Raw genomic sequence first — 14,818 nt, 5'->3', positions numbered from 1 at the left:
AGGCCATGCAGGAGCTCATTGGGAGCCCAGGGAGCCGCTAGTTTTGGAGGTTATTTGCCTCCATGCAAGACAGCAGGTCTAGCTGAGCTCCTGCTGGTATTCCAAATGCAGGTTTTTGCATAAAAGGTAGTATTTTGGTGCTGTTTAATCTAAAAAAAAAAAGTATGGCATACCACTGCCACAAAAGAAACCCCATACCCACAAAACCAAAAGCAGCCACATACCATCATTAAACACTTGCATTTCCTCTTTAGAACGTTCATTGGCAAGTCCTCTTACTCCACAGGACTGCTCAAATTTGTCCTTGCTAATGCCAATCTACCAGAAGCTCAGAGGAGAAAACAAATCAGTCACCGCAGGCTGGAATACTCAGTGCAGGTGCCCTGAAACAGCAGGTATTGGAGGGTGGCAGCCAATTTCCCCCTTGATTCCTTTGTAATAAGAGTGGTTGTCACAGTTGTTAAATCCTAGCTAAAGTTAGAATCAAGAAGCTGCTTAATCCTGTAAATACAGCTGAAACCTTGATCAAACTGGCTGAATGGTTTGGCTAGCTTGCATAGGCAAAACCAAACTGGGTTTATTTTAAGTAAGTTTGAAGACTAAGTTTAGCATATGGCAGACTGAAATATGACTCCTAACATCTCTGCTTTCAAAACCAGAATTGGTAATTAAGTGGAGAATTAAGAACCACTTCAAATCTGAGGCCACAAGCTTCCAGATAAAAAGAAAATTTCTTCTGAACTCAGAAAGCCGTTGTATCTGGATCAAACCCACAGCTGAAAGGAAGCTTTGCGTTGTTTTTATCAGGTCATATGACATTATTATTCTCACAAAGTCTACTTTCTCTCAAACTGCAGTCCTGATGACTGGCGGTCCTCAAACAAATGATCGTGCAAAGGATCACTGTTTTCTTCTGCATCTGCCAAGGCCCCTATAAGCAGGGTGGCTAACAGAGGGCTGCGTTACAGGTGGGGCTGGTCCAGGCACCACCATGCAGAGGAAAAGCCCCACTTCTGCACAGAAGGGCTATGGCAGCATCAGGGCTGCTACGTGAACAAAGTCTGAACTCTGCAGCCAAACGCTGCTTCAGGCAAGCCCTGATCCATCAAAACTTGCCATTAGGAAATGCTGTTCAATGCAGACCAGACTGGTTTTTCACGGCCAGCATGAATTTGAAGTTTGCCATTAGTACCAGAGTTTTGAGATCCCTGATAAAAATGAGCAGTTTTCTGTCTTCCCATAACTGTTCACCTGAGAAAGCAGCACAGCCTGCCTTTTCAGGTCTCCCTCTTATGCCAGGAGCAGGCCTGGTAGTTAGCTTGCCAGCTGCTAGCAATAACTCAATACTTTCCCACAGTGCACAGTATAATGCTCTCATTTTATCTGTTGACTCCCAAATTAGAAGAGCAAAATCTCCTCAGGAAACTCAGGAACAGCATGTCACCTTCCCTCCCTGAAAAGTGGAGTACAGGATATATGGTACCATACATATGAAAGTGTTTATTGCCGCTAAAATAACAATTCAGCTTTCATCAATAACAAGAAAAATTTAAAGTCACTGTCAACAAGGAGACTGAAATACAGAACAACAGACAGCAGGGCTGGAAGAGGGCATCTACCCTTCCCCTTTGTCACTATCGATTATATAATTCCTGGCAGGTATTTATCTCTTCTATCCCTAAAAATCTCCTGTGATGGAAATTCTGCAATATCCCTCAGTTATCTACTTCATTAGCCTTACAGCTAATGAAGCTTTTCCCAGTACCTAATCTAAACCTCCTTTGCTGTGATTTAATTTGCTATTTCTCATCCTATTTACAACTGATGTGCAGAATAATTTATTCCTTTCCTCTTCATGGCTACTTTAAAACTGTTTACATGTCTCTTTGATCTTCTCTTCTTTAGACTAAGCAATCATATTTCCTCCAGTCTTTCCTCACAGGCTGTATTTGGTCTGTCTGTCATCATTACTGCTGGTTCCTAGGACATTCCATAATCCCACATCATATTGAAATGGGCGAGGGTGACACGATTCACCATCTTTATCTCAGTATGTTCTTTTGCAGCATCCAATTTACTAATTTGAAATAAAATATAAATGTCAATTTAAAAATACTCATATTTTCCCTATATGCATGCCTCCCTCCCGCAAACAGGCCATCCTTTCTAACCCGCAGTATCCAAACAAGTGTGTTTGGCTACTGATCACACAGTAGTACCATCTTTTTTGGTCCTCTAATGTAGAATAACTCTCCAAATATTAGGCTTTGCACCAACCCTCATCCTGGCAGCAGTTCATCATGCTTGGTATGAGTTGTGGAGCCACGAGTGAAGCGAGACATTTACTGCTCCTAGGGCTAATGCTTCCCTCTCATATCTCCCAAGCCCAGCACCCAGATTTCTCCAGACTGTGGTTTCCACAGCAAGCGCACGGCTGAAACGACACCAAAGCATCAACCCACATGGACCAGCAATAGACCCTATCAAGAAGCAGCCCAGAATGGTTTCATGCGCATGTCTACAGAGAACCAAAACCCCACGCACCTCTGGGACCCTCCCAGCATCAGTTCCTACCTGGCCCACTGTGACAGGTACGCTTCCCCCCACAATAAAGATCGGGGCTTTTGGCATGGCCATCACCAGCGTTTCGTGCCTCATTTTTGCACCTTTTGTGCCTCATTTTTGCACCTTTTGCGCTCTGCCGTGTCCCAGGCACGCACACACCTCGGCAGGGGAGCAGGAGAGGCGGGACCCCTCGGTCACCAGACAGGGCCCACAACCAGTGAGGCGCCTGGGCTCAGAGAAGCTTCTAGATCATGACCAGTTATGACCACAGCGCAGATGCGACCCAGGGTACAAATGGGGCACTGCCAGAGACCCCCTTGAGTGGTCTTCTCGGAGCAGGGGGCCTGTGTTCGGGACCTCTCCCTTCGGGTTGGGAGGCTGCCTGAGGAAGCTTCCTGGGACCGAGTGCCCTCAGCTCCTGTGGTGAGTGATTCCTTCTGGACATACCCTTGAGTGAGCCCTCCCCCCGCCCCGGGGCGAGCAATTCCATCTTCTGGGTACCCATGAGGGAGAGAGAGTTTCCCCCTTCGTGAGTGAGTGTGTGCGCGCACTTTGGATCGTCATTCTTGTGTGTATTGCCATGTAGAAACAATCCCCCAACTGACACCTCGAACCTGTTATATGTTAAATGTTACCAGAGTTTTGATTGATCTCTGTTTACCTGTGTTTCTCATTGGTTTCTGTTGTGTGGTTTTGGCTGTTTTGTGAAATAAAGTTGTGTAAGCTTGTCCCTCGTTTGAGTTAGTTTCAGCGTACCTCTGTGACACCCGCTAATGACAAAGAAGCCACAGTCAGGGCTTACAACACACTGCGCTTGAGATAGGAAATAATATTTGATCTTCTGGACTGCATCAGCTCTAGGTCAGCATGTTGCAGCCTATCTACAGCACATGCTTTCTGCTTGAGCCTCTACTGCAATGAAAAGAGATTTAAAAGTAAACTCACTGTTATTTCTTTCTTTCTGATTCACTGTGTGTCTCAGTGGACCTTTTCATACTATTTCTCTTCATTAGCACCAAACTCTGAACATTGCAGCCTTCACTGTGCAGTTTTCAAGTGTAACGTCATTTGCTCTAAGTCAGGAAAACTATGAATTCACAGTGCTTGGTCAAATCGTACCTTAGGTCTCTTGACCTACTTGTGAAGTCTTAAATCCCTCCACTGTTAGCCCTGTGCTACTGGAATGAAAAAACCCTGCTGCACCTGTTAAAAGCTTGTGGATTTGGCAGAAGATTTGATGTAACCTAAAGCACCTACATCCGACATTAGGAAAGGTGTGCCACATGGGACCACATCAGTAAACTGGCATTGCCATTAATCCTGCCCTGGAGAAGAATGACTGCAAATCAAGACACACTGCAATATATTGTCACACTGCAAATCAAGACAGGCCAGGGGTGTTCTGACTGTTGCAGGCCAGGGGTGAGACACGCCAGAGAGGTGTTTCCCCGTACTGCTGCTCACGCAGTGAGTCCTCCCCACTTCCATCCCTTGCCCTGTGCAAACCCCGCGGGCTCTGTACCTCGTCACCAGCAGGAGAAATGCTCGCACAGAAGAGGAGGCCTGGCAAATTCGGTCCAGAACCCACTTGCTGAAGTTAATTAAATTGCAATAACATTTCCCAGGTTGCACATTCCTGCAAGGAAGGGGGAAAAAAAAACAACTATTAATTGCAAAACCAAAACATTGGGGACCACAGAGCCTAGGTACATATCTATGATGCCTCTCCTTGCGTAAGTAGAAATTCCGCACAAGAAACTGGCAGCGTGTACAGAGGAGCCTTCCTCCATCCAAAGAGGAATCAGAACAGGAAAATACACTGACTGTGCTCTCCATATCAATGCCTGAGGCCAAAGGGCCCAATTTGTTCTCAAACAAACGTAAGATAACTCCCTTGACTTCAGCATAGCATAGTAAAAGCCAATATAAATGGTGGAATGAAAGCAGAAAAGCCTAAAAATACGTGCAGATGGATGTGGCGGTAAAACTGAACGGCATTATCCACTGCTACAGTTGCTCCTCTTAAAAGAGCCATGGTTCAACCAGCTTTGTAATAAGGAGGTTTCTATAGTTTAGGCTAGAGAAAAAAGCATGCACAAGCTGAAACAAATCAACTAAACAAAAGTAAAACTGACCTCCTTCAACCTCTAGATACTTTTAACAGCTAATTACAGAAATGATTTGCAGAACTTGCATTCAAGTGGGGAGGGGAGGAAGGGGGAGGGAATGGCCAGCAAGACGTGACAGTGACGTGCTGCAAATAATGTCCCAGCAAAAGATACCCTTGTCCATTTGATGTATTTAATATTAAAAGAACAAAATGTCTTTAACAATCAAGTCAATTTAAAATAAAATATAAGAACAGTAACCATTCAGTATTTTATGGATTTACTTCTATTTAGAGATCAAAGTCTCGAGACTCCAATCTCTCCCTGGTATGAAACCTTTGCATACACTCTGTGGCAAAATGAGACCCACAAGGGGATCCTGCTATAAACTCTCTGAAGCTGGCCTATGCAGTTCAGGTTTGCATTAGTTGACGTTGTGCATCTTAACTCCTATTTCTTCCCTTGCAGAGAGGAGGACAACCCTGTGCTGTGGATCCAAGTGCACAGTGGACACAAAGTCAACAGAGCAGCACAGCTGAGTAGTTTTTGGGGAGCAAAACTGGCCAGTGATTAAAGTGGCATTCTGAGTGGTTTATTCTGTTTGTTTGCAGAATTAAGGATACTTTAAAGTTGCTTTCATCTAACTTTGAAGCTCTATCAAACTTACAAACTTCTACACTAATACTGTCCAAGGGAAAGAAACCAAAATAAATATTTTATTTTAATTATACAGAAAAATTAATTTTTCTTCCATAGATGCTATGAATATGTGCAAACACATACACACATTCTCCCTTCCTTCTGAAGTTCCATAAAAGAGGAGGGGTTTTTTTCCTGAGCACAGAATTTGTCCCCATGTAGTTCCATTTTTTACTATTTTCTTTTTTTGGTTTCCTTCTCTCTCATTCCAACCCATATTTATTTCCTTTTGTTTAGTCTGTAGTCTTTATTCCCTTTCCCCTTTTTGCAGGTTTCCTTTTTAATTTGTTAGGGAAAGAAACATTCCTCCCCTGGTTTTCATAATGCAAGCTGGTGGAACGGGCCCATTCAGAAATTCCCCCTCTCCTACTCTTTCCCTCCTCTTTCAGTCCTGCTTGTCTGTGCTCACTCCCGGTAGCAGAGTAAAAGTGTGAGGCTTTATTTATTTAGGTAAGTGTATCAATTTATTTTTTAATTCAGTTTCAAATACCTGGTGCAAACCACTCTGTGGAGGCTCAAATATTCTTTGAGCTATTATATTTATCTTAAAACAACTCCTAATCTATTTGAGATGAGCCGCTATAAGGTAGGATTAGGCTGAAATGAAAATGTCTGCAGCAGGATTTTACTAAATTGCTTTTAAATCACATCCTTAGTTAAACAGAGTTGAGTTTCACAGTGTTCTGGTGAAGGCTATAAACCCTAATAAAGCATAAAGGCTAATTTTGTGCAAAACTCTGTCTCTCTTTACAAAACTTGCCAGTTTTACAGAAGCAAAAAGCCCACCTAAGGCCAGAGCTGTCTGCATGTGAAACTCCAAAGCCCAAAACCCAAGAGCAAGCTTTGCAAGGCTGCAGCACTGTGAACTGCCAAAACGAGGGCCCCATTATTTCCAAATTGCTGAGACCCTCAGTGCCCCACAGCAGAGCCAGACCCAGCATCCGCCTCCTGGGGCAGGAGGAGGTGAGGACTTCCCCGCTTGCGCAGCCTGGTCCTTCCTGAGCTGCTGCGTTCATTTTACGTAGATGTTTTTATGCTGAGATCAGGATGAATCCACTAAGTGATGTGAGGACGGTAAAACAGCAGTGCAACTTAGTCTGTTTTTTCACAGATTCAGGAAAATATTTTTTAGAAGATTTGAGAAGTATAGACCGTTTTAGGAATACTTGTCTGACACATCTCTGATTTTAATCTCTGGCATGCCCTTGGTACAGCATCTGTCATCCCCAACAGCTGCATTTCGTGCTAGATCATGACCACTTCCACTGCCCGAGCCCCTCTGCCTGGCAAGCTGTGGCCTTGCCTAGCGAGCCAGGGAGTCTCTGCATGGAGCAAGCACCTTCGCCTTCAGCTGCCACTGCCGGCACAGACTGCGCAGCCACCACCTCCTCTTCCCCCCACGCTCTCCCAGCACCACGTGCGCCCTGCGCTGGGATTTAGTTTTAGTTCAGATTCTGTGAAGCATTACTACTATGTTCTACATTCTATCATCCTGAAGTTTACTTTTTTAACTTTCACTCCGACTTTGCCTTCAAAATTCTTAATCACAACTCTCTGGTAATATTTAAAAATAGAAATAAAAATATCTGGTAATATTTAAAAATATTCATTTAAAAATGAATGGTTTTTTGTGTAGGACTACTACAAAATGTACATCCCATTAAACAGCCTCCCTCCGAGAGCTCCAAGTTCTCCAGCACCAAACTGGTGCCGTTTCATTCCTGATATGGCACGTTCCCAAGCCAAAACCCTCCAGCACCAAAAAGCTGGGATACAATTCCTCACCAGAAATCACCAGGAATGAAAGAAAACCTTAACAAGAGACTATACCAATAAAATCAAACAGAACAGCTATATACTCAGTTCAGCCAAAACAAAGAAAATGAAATTCTCACTATGGTCAATAGCTTTAACCGTGCTTGGAAAAGCACTTTCTGGTATTTATTAACACTGAACACTTCTATTAAAAATCCAGACCTGTTGCTCATTGTATGAAAGTCAGAACAAGATGGAGCTTTCATTCACACTTCTAACGTGATTTAGGTCCACACTGCTGTTGTACAGCAAGGCTGGCTCCAAGCTTCTCAGAAACCGGGCTAACGCACAGAAGAGCTTCCTATTTTTGCCTCATAAGGTTCTGCTCTGAAAGCCCACGTCGCTCGCTACCTGCTAACACAAGTGCCATACGGACCACTTCTTATCCACTTCCATCAAAAATACGTGAAAATATGTACGCAGAACTGCTGTAGGATGGTTAAAGAGACATTTTAAGAGGACTAACCTGTGCTATTTGAATCCGTTGGAGGTCACACGGTTCTGAACTTCCCCAGCAGCTTCAATCTCATTTCCTGTAGAGCGGCATGTGACACCACACTTCCTCACCGCACCTTGCTAGACTCGCTTCGCTTACTTTTTAATACCAGATGAAGAAACTAACTGCCCCTTACAGCATGTTTAAGAGCTTTCTGCTCTCATGTTGAACCACTGACATTTCTGCATAGCCAAAGAGCCCTCCTCTATCGCCTTCTGAGTCACTCCATGATTCAATGGACCTTTTTGTACTATTTCTTTGTATTAATATGAAACGATGAATGCGATTCTGTTACAGTATGGTCAGTGCCCCCCCTTCTTTTAAAGAGGAAACAAATACAACAGCGGAGAACGCAATTACACAGCAGGCGTGGGAAATTTCAGTTCAAGGATATTTGTTTATCAAATTTTCAGAATGGTAATGAGTTGATGTATTTGAATAGATGCAGTTATCTGCAATTTTCAGAAATATTTTTCATTTGAACATGGCAAACAGCTTTCACAGGAGTTTAAATTCTATGAAAAATAGTTTATGACTTCAGAAGAGTAGAGGTTCTCTTCTCAGTTGTAGCAGTGTGCATCCACATATTGTCACCTAGTGATAGGACAAACAGGCCTGAACCTATGTCACAGAAGGAAGGACAGTCAAGTCCTGGATTAGAAGAGTATGTTTACAGGACTAGTCAATAGGTGGTGCTTTAGCAGATTTTTTTTTTTTTTAAAGACACATGAATTTTGGAAAGGCAATCTAATCCTAAGTGGTACCAACACCAGAAATGCTGACACAGCCTAAAGTTTGAAGACTACCATGTCAGAGGTGAGGCAGAACGGTCTTAGCAGGGTCAGCAAGGAGATACTGCTCTGCTAGAAGATGCTCCTTGTGGAGCATGTTAAACACCCTTCAATTAGGCAGGGGCAGAGATCAATTAAGTGTCCCTTTAGAGAGAGCTGAAATAACAACAGCCAGTGCCTGGGGCACTGATCAGCCTGGCAAGGACTGAGTGAAGATGGATGAGTTAGGTAGCCAGAGGGGTTCCCTTGGAGACTGATTGCAAACATATGTGCTGGGGCACTGATTGGATTTAGCTGCACCTAAGTGTGGGTGTGAAGAACCTGAAGGCAGGAAAAGAGTGAACAAACAGACAGTGATGCTGCACATTTGGGATGCAAAGCTTTCAGCAGCAACACTTGTTTATGGCTGTCCTCCCACCGTGCCCCACGGTGCTCTCAGCTGTGTTGGCACAGTGGTTCCACAGCCTGTGCCATGGACTGTATTGAGGAATTGATCTATTGATCAAAAGTTGATTAGGTTTTTTTTTCTTTTTCTCACTCTCAGGCAGCAGGGGACAACTGCTAGCGTGAAGCTGGCTCTGCTGTTACCCAGGCTGTAACACAAACTCACAGCTTACGGTGAGAGGCCCAGAGCAAACCAATGGGAGCTGCTTCTTTGCCCATTGGTTGATGCATTCTATGTAATTTCTACATAAATTAAGAGGTTTCCACTAAAAATGTCATCTTTTAAATTAAACTGTGCCAGATGAAGACATCAGTGTTGTGAGCAGCCTCCCAGTGACCACAAGCCAAGGATTATCTCCCTGTCTGCTGCCTTGGGGCTTCCTACCACCACTCCCTAGTTTACTACTATCAAACGAGCCAAATTAGCTCCAACAATTTTTATCGGTGGGTTAAAGTAATCTGACTGATCCCACTGGAAATCGAGTGGCAATGGTTTCAAGGGTCCCTCCTACCCCCAGAGATGTGGGAGTAGTGACCTCTGGCAAAAAAACTGCAACAAACAACAGGATTTCACAGAGCAGCACGTGCCCGCTGCCAGGATCGCCAGCTGCCAAATTCTGTGCTTATACAAGAGTAACTGCGCAAGGATAATCCTACCTCCCCTGGAAGCTGGCAGACACAGTATAAGAAGTTGCTGGATAAAGGGACAAGCTCGGGAAAGGAGAGGATCCATTCAGGCTGACAAGGTGAGACCAGCACAAACTTTTCCAATTCAAGAAACTTCAGCAGCTAAGTATTGAACAAATCACACGCCTCTAATAAGAGATATAAGTATTTTAAGTGTAAACACACAGAGGATACCCACACAAACGGAAATATATGCATGACTGAAAAAAGACTAGTCCACAAAATGGATGCTTTTGCATCAGACTTTTTGGATGCACACACACCTACTTGTGCATGCACATCCGAGCTCCTGTGGCTGTAGCAGGACTGCATGTGCAAACACATGTCCCCAGATGCACCTGCTCTGCCCCCATTTAAAGTTTTGGGCCAAATGGCCAAGGTATTATTTACACTGGAAGACACTTGAGAGCATTGTGAGACGCGTGCAGCTTAAGCATTTTCCCCTTGGTAAGCGTGCAGAGACACGATATGCTGGACCCTGAGCTTCAGAGGCGCCGAGGGGAAGTTGAAGAGTTCAGGAAGTGGCCATGTTTGCTCTCAGCACACTGCCTCTTTGTCCTCCCCCAGCTGCTCGCCCAGGGGCTTTCAGACAGCCTGAATCCCTCACAAGAGACGGGTTATTTCGCTCCATTTTGAGAAGGGGCTACATTTACAAAGTCACTTTTAATGTGTCAACCGCCGTGTGAGGATCTAGCGTGTATATTGGACCGTGGCAGAGCTGTGCTTGGAGTCGCTGGTGGGGCAAGTGTACTTTTACAGGATACTCGGGGTTGTTCGAGACGGGAGGAATTTGTTCGCCCAGCAGGTGACTTGCAGCAGTCCCACAGCCGCTTTTAAGCTACGCCCAAGGAAAACGGCCTCCCAGGATGTTGCTTCAGCCAAGTTCAGAGTGCAGCAGCACCTTGGCGTGCCCTTCAGCGGGGCCACAGAGAAGGCACTGCAGGGACAGCAAAGGCAGCTGTGTGACAGCGGGGGGACTCGCCATGTCCACAGAGCTCTCATGCCGCGGGGTTTGCTGAGCCACCACAGACACCAGAGGATCTGTCAGCTCTGACCACAGACCATTAAGACATGAAGGGAAACATCTGAAGCCTGATAAATTCTGTCCTCTGTAAACAAACCACTTATTTCTCCATCCTTGTCACAGATGAGGAATCTGTTGACTGGCACCTTCCAGAGGACCAAAGCCTCGACAGGATTTTCGGCAGCAATCTTACATGATAGGCCAACTGCTTGTAACTAATGCTGTATCTCACCTTGTATATACACAAGACAAAACCATCTCTAACTTCTGAGTGGAAAGCATACCTGAAGCTCTTCCTTATGTACAGCTGGGTACCTAATAGAGACATGTAACCAGGCTAGTAACCCTGCAGATGGTACAAGTTGTTTTTAAGACTGTAAATTGACTTCCCCTCCCTTGCCACGAGATCAAACAGCATTTGATTTATGGATAAAGGACCACCCCAGCAGCAGTAACAAGTTGCACAGTGGCCTGACAGATAAGCTACACAGGGATGTTAATAGACACAGCTATAAAGCTATTTACACAAATAATTTGCTGTCCTGTGCTATGGGGATAAAAAGGCAATCACAGACTCTGAGGCTTTTTGTTTAGATAGAAACGTGCACTACCCTACATCCATATGTTTGAGTATACTGGACATGGTGATCCAGGCTAACAGAGCATGCTGAATCCCAGCATCCAAAACCCACGCATACCACTTGCCTTATACAAACGGGTCCTATTTATTCATTATATGGAAACTCACACCCTTCACCGATACAGCTAAGGCTATGCACACGCACACACACACAGAATAGGGGATATGGTGGGGACTATTTTCTACCTGGTACCTGTCACCAGCAAATATGAGCAATTAACATCTCAGTGATTGGGCAAAACAATCTGTACTCCTCCTGACCTCAAGTGGGCACAACACATGGAAGTGCAAAAGTAAGCCATCGTGTGGAGCTGCTAATATGCAACTACAAAAAAAAAAAACCAACCCCAAATGTGTTTGCCAAATCACCAGAGCCAAGCACTAATACAGAGGTGTTCAAACTTCAAAGCAGGAACACAGTCGGCAAGAGTTTGTTGAAAGAATTACAACCAGGGATGGAAACTGGGACTTCTCAGTAGCATATAATCCCTGCTGTTTCCATTTCCTCTTGCTCATTATCAGCACAGACGGGGGCTGAAGATTAGTAAACAGTGGGTGTTTGGGGTGAATTAGAGCATGTGTGATGTAGAGCTAAGTATCCTGGTGGCATCCGTGTGACTTTGTAGAGAGATGTAAATATTTAATATTGCCCACTACATTTCTTCAGAACGATGAAATATTAACACGTTCCTTGGGGGTGGGAGAATCATACCAGATAAAACAGAGAATGTATCTTGCCCTTCATCCAGGATGTGAACAAAATCTGATGGTCAAAAACTTTCTGGCAAATTCCCTCTCTGTAGTCACATGTGTGTGGAAAATGAAGAGTTTTCACGCTGCTCCAGTCCTGTCTGAAACCAGGAAAAAACAACCAACCAACAAACTCTGGGACAAAACCCTTTACACAGCTACGTGCATATAAGACATTACATTTCCAGCTATCACCCTTGGTTTTAGCCACAGGTTACCCTTTCAGAGGACAGCCACGTAAACAAAAGCCATTAATAAGAAAACGTAATATGCCTAGAAACGCCTACGTATTTCTTGACTTGAGTGAAAACTGCTGGACTGACAAGCCTTGCTCTCAGAAAGTTACTTGTCCTCCCTGCCCCAATAATATACATTAACAGACTCCTGAAGAAAAGTTCTGCACTGCACATGTATTATGATTTATATCATAAGATATATTTCTAAAAGGAGACCTCTCTCTTTGTGGAAGTCTCTTCATATCATTATAGATATTTCTAATAACCTTAATATGGTCTCAGGAACCAAAATGGAAGTTTTATTAAAAGGAACAGCACCAATCATTGCTTACAATACTTAATTTCACATAAACCCCAATTTCTTAGTTTGTAGCTTTTTTATATAATAAGCTTGAGACACAGTTTCTCTTTGACCTGATCAAAGAATATGCGATTACTCAACAGGTCCACCAACATAAGAAACAATGTATGCTATCTTTCCAAAGAGTATTTTCAACACTTTTTGCCCAGTAAAAACTGCCTAGCTGTTTTTCTAAAGCAGTGTTTGTTACACTTTGCCAGTGGCATGGCTAGTCTGCAAGTACCTTTTTCAATACATGAGCATTGCTATGATGGAGATATTAAAAGATATTTATTATTAAGCAATTTGTCTTTAGCTATTAGCATGAGTCTTAAAGTTTACAAAGTTTCAGGTATGAACAATTTGTTGAAAAATGTTTATATACTTGGTTATTTCAGCAGAAAACATCAACAGTTTTTAAAGATCCCACTTAAATTTAAATAATGCTTTATATTCAAACTTCCCATCAGCATTTGTGTACATATACACAGTACACACAAAGATAAACAAATCTACACCTTAGAAGTCATAATCTACCACAACATCCACATATTTTAAAGCCACAAAAACAATATTCATTGACAAGAGCAATTTTTCATCTGACACAGGCCATACAGTTTCAAGCTGTTAGCTCTGCTTAGTTTATTTCCCCTTTACATTCTGAATCTTCATATTGGAAGGACTGAACACTTGTGATGAGGTAGAAGTAGAAAGGGAGCTAGCTACAAGCAGGAGAGTACAGGAGTATATACTGGCATGATTTCACTGGAGACAAAATATCTGTGCACCATTTTATAGTAGGGGCATCCTGTCCAAAGCTCATGCCCTTTTACTTTTTTTTAAAGGGAAAACAAGTTCCAATCAGTGGAAACTTTAGTCCATTTCTTGCATTTTTCCCATGGGTGGTATATTCCACATCAGGAGTATCTGGATGCCAAATATAGCCACAGATCAGAGTCTGTGGATACTTGCTGGACAATTATAAGATAGAACCAGCTTGCCTGCTGTATAATGGATAAGATCTTTTATTCCTTGCTTAGGTACAAGTGCCAGCAATCCCACACTGACTGGAACTACACCCGAGTAAGGTGAACAAGATCAGATCATGTGTTTTTCTTTCATTAATATTTATTGAAAACAATATTCTCCCAAGAATGAACAGGAGAAAGGAAGGCTCAGTATATGAATATGTATATCTACTGCATGCCACATTCTCATTTAATTCATAGTAATTGCATAGATAATTAGAAGAGTTTATTACTACAAATTAGGAGAGCAGTAGTTAAAAAAGTAACAGGGAATTGCAGGGTACACAGAAAGCATCCAGATAACAGCCTTGGAGACGAAAGGTCTCTGTTTCCTTAGATAGTGAAAAATTCAGCTCTGTTGAGAGATCCTACATCTCACTTGCACATAGCGGGTAGCTACGTGGGACACATCCAACTGAGACTGCTCACACCACTATGCCCCGTGTCGGCCCTGGTCTCATGGGATCACTCCTTAGCCATCAGGGAACAGTTTCAACTCTCGTTCACAGTCTGACCACTTTGTGATGGCTTTCAGCGTGGAAGTCATTCAATACCATTTTGAGCAGGAACTTTTGTCTTGCAGACCTGGGTTTACTGACTCATTCCACTTAGACTATGCTAAACCTGATAGAAAGCAATGTTTAGTCACAGCTCACCTGGCTTAGGGATAAACTGCTGATCTAGAAATAAAATGCCCTATATTGCGAGTCATCAAAACCTGGTTTCATCAACTGCCGAAACGGAGTCAGTTATCAGCAGACCGCACTCACAGGACATAAAGCAACACCTCTATCTCTACCCTGTTGTCCCCACAGCTAGACAAATAAAAGGAGCTGGGCTTCTGATGCCTTGGCTATGCAAGTTCCCATAACACACTTGAGAACTGGCAAGCAGGATAAGCCCCCAAATGTGCAGGCTGAGATTGAGGGTGGAGGCAGTAGTACAATATTCTGGCTTGAAACAGCTTGGAACCAGGTCTCCCTCATTAGCAGAAGTTCCACACAAGAATATAATCTTCCACACAAGATTACAAGAATGAACTTGTAATCATCTGTCTGTATCCCACTCTGCACACATTCCATTTCTTCTTTTCTCTCCCAATAGCAAAAAGCCAGGTACTCAGTGAAGAACAGAATAATTAAGTTTATAGCTAAGTATATGGCTTATGGCTCTGAGGGTGTTACCTACGCACAAC

The 14,818-nt window shown here is 43.4% G+C and overlaps 1 protein-coding gene across 2 annotated transcripts in view; it reads right to left on the bottom strand.

Annotated features, from left to right (window-relative positions):
• The window catches only part of WIPF1 (WAS/WASL interacting protein family member 1), a 58,894-nt gene that overhangs the window by 33,166 nt on the left and 10,910 nt on the right, over positions 1 to 14,818 (bottom strand). The window contains exon 2 of one of the 2 annotated variants that reach the window (XM_075512468.1): positions 4,088 to 4,201. The exons of the other annotated variant lie outside the window; for it this stretch is intronic. The gene's annotated coding sequence lies outside the window, so the exon portion shown is untranslated. The remainder of the gene's footprint in view (positions 1 to 4,087; positions 4,202 to 14,818) is intronic. 2 annotated transcript variants of the gene reach the window in all.

Source organism: Mycteria americana, chromosome 9 (genome assembly GCF_035582795.1).
Source record: "Mycteria americana isolate JAX WOST 10 ecotype Jacksonville Zoo and Gardens chromosome 9, USCA_MyAme_1.0, whole genome shotgun sequence".
In the NCBI taxonomy this organism is placed as follows: Eukaryota; Metazoa; Chordata; class Aves; order Ciconiiformes; family Ciconiidae; genus Mycteria; species Mycteria americana.
Note: the sequence above shows the minus strand (reverse complement) of the source record. Positions and strands in the feature narration are given on the sequence as shown.